Source organism: Austrofundulus limnaeus, unplaced genomic scaffold (genome assembly GCF_001266775.1).
Source record: "Austrofundulus limnaeus strain Quisiro unplaced genomic scaffold, Austrofundulus_limnaeus-1.0 Scaffold452, whole genome shotgun sequence".
In the NCBI taxonomy this organism is placed as follows: domain Eukaryota; kingdom Metazoa; phylum Chordata; class Actinopteri; order Cyprinodontiformes; family Rivulidae; genus Austrofundulus; species Austrofundulus limnaeus.
The window spans coordinates 140,762-143,038 of record NW_013952854.1 but is presented as its reverse complement, the minus strand read 5'-3'; the positions used below and the strand labels follow the sequence as shown (position 1 = coordinate 143,038).

Genomic DNA, 2,277 nt, shown 5'->3' with positions numbered 1-2,277 from the left:
CACACACACACACACACACAGAGTCAACACTATTCTTTGGTTGTGTTCAGTCTGACCTGCAGGGTCTCCACACATGTAAATGCTGCTAAGATATAAATGCACTGACAAGAATATAAACCATAAACAGAAAACGGGTAACTCAGGTTATAATCAGTTTTTAGAGACCTACTGATAAATGTGTTGACTTGACACCAAGCGAAAAAAAAAAGTCCTCAAGAAACAATAGCAAAGGATTTAAAATAAAAGTAAGCTTAGGTTTAGTTTAGGTTTAGGGCTAATGAGGCTAAATCATTGAAGCACTGTCAGAACTCATGCACTGGATGCATGTGCTTGATGCATTGCTAACATGTCAGCAAAGGGATGTTGCTCACTGCAGCACAGGGAAAACTTGAATTCAAACTAGGGGGAAACAAATATTCCAGCTCTACAGATGCTCTGTGAGCCGCAGCCTAACACACACAAAGCAAACACACAAAAGTGGATGCTCAGATGGGAGCATCTCTGACCGGTGACCCACAGCAAACGCTTCCACTCACAGTTTGTCCGACAGACACTGGGTCGATGGTCCAGCCAAACGACTGGTTCTGGCAACCCTGCAGCTAGCTGCCCAGCCTTACATCCACACGGTGCACCGACGAGCCGGATCACGTGCAAAAACCAAACTCACAGCTCATCACAACATGCATCCTCGTATATACAGAAAATCTGTTCAACGACTTTAAAAAACGTATTATTATTCTTTAAAAAGAGCTGAAAATACAAAAACAAACACAGAGGTGCCATTAACATGTTAAATGTTTTCTGCAGGTCGCTGTGTCAGTCTGTGCACAATACATGTCCACCTCTGCACTGCCTGACACTTGGTTATCTCAGGGAACGTCCTTGAGCACTTTTTGTTTCTCCTGCTGTCTGTAGCTTACATAACTGTAGGGGCACTTGTGTAGTCTAACTGCGAGAACATCTGGGTTTACGTGTGTCGCCCAGTATGGCTCAAAATATTTCCATTGATGTTTCTTAACTTTTTTGGAGGGGCATGACAAAATAAAAAAATAAATAAAGATTCCCCCTAACAAGAACTAACACCACATGATTTTATCCACACTTTATTAGACTCAACTCCTTCCTCTCAGCATCACCAACTTTGAAAATATATTCATTTCTTTAAAAAATAAAATAAAATTATTTAGCACAAACTGCTGTTATGACATGTGAATAAGACAATAACAAGCAGTTTGTCATCTGTTTGTTTCTGACTAAACTGCAGATCCAAAATAAAACTTGAATATATTTATATGCACAGAATGAATGCATGAAATGAACAAGTTTGCAATATTAGTCCAGCATTTGGTGAAACATTTACAAATAAAGTTAAGAGACCAGTTACAGTTAAACTAAATTGCTGACAAGGCCAAGCCAAACCGTTTACCTGTTTCTGTTTACATGATAATACAACTTTTAAAGATTCGGTTTAACACGCAGCTGCAAAATAAAAACACAAGGAAGGACATTTTGATGTTTGATATTTTTGACTTCATAATGCAGCACGCTCACATAAAGTTAAAACCAGGTAAAGAAAACGCAGATAATAGTTTCTCAGCCAAACTGAGACGTTCAAACGAAGTAAATAAATAAAAATAAAAACAAATTCTTCAGGTCGCATCGTCGTTCATTAGCGATAAAGTCTACCTGTTTTTGTTTATTTATCAGCATCAGCAACATCTGAGCTGGCACAGACTGGTGCTCACTTATCTTTATATCCCATTAACATTCGGAGCATTTTTATTTTTTTACTAAACAAACAAATAAATAAACAAACAACCGCCGGACCGACTCACCTCCGTTATCCTACGGCAGAGGCCGAAGAACTTCTTTTCTCAGGAGGAGAACAAACTGAGGCACGGAGCTGTCGCCATGTCACCTGCACGAGACCCGCGGGAAGAATGACTTAGTGTCGCGCGTGTCATCACCTCTGATCCTCCGCGAGGCCCCGCCCCTCCTCTGCAGTGGTACGGTCCAGCAGCAGACTGAACTCATTTTATGTCCAGGCAGGGTTATTTATGGTTTTAAAGAGATGACAGCAGAGTGCGGGAAGAGAAATGTCACAACACAAATACAGAGAAAAATAAAATAAAAGAGAAACTGAAAGAACTGTTGATAATTTGCTGTTTGGTGGGGAGAATAGATTACCTGGACAGGTGTAATAAACATCTGTAGAAATGTGGGAACTCACTATAAGTGAAGTAAAAAAGATTTGCAAACAAAAGCATATATATATAT

At 39.7% G+C, this 2,277-nt stretch overlaps 1 protein-coding gene across 4 annotated transcripts in view; it reads right to left on the bottom strand.

The window, feature by feature from the left end:
• The window catches only part of greb1 (growth regulating estrogen receptor binding 1), a 35,608-nt gene extending 33,664 nt beyond the window's left edge, over window positions 1–1,944 (bottom strand). For 2 of the 4 annotated variants that reach the window (XM_014025028.1, XM_014025029.1), the window contains exon 1: window positions 1,836–1,944. The gene's annotated coding sequence lies outside the window, so the exon portion shown is untranslated. The remainder of the gene's footprint in view (window positions 1–1,835) is intronic. The other 2 variants (XM_014025024.1, XM_014025026.1) reach the window with 1 other exon arrangement.
• Between the last annotated feature and the right edge of the window lie 333 nt (window positions 1,945–2,277).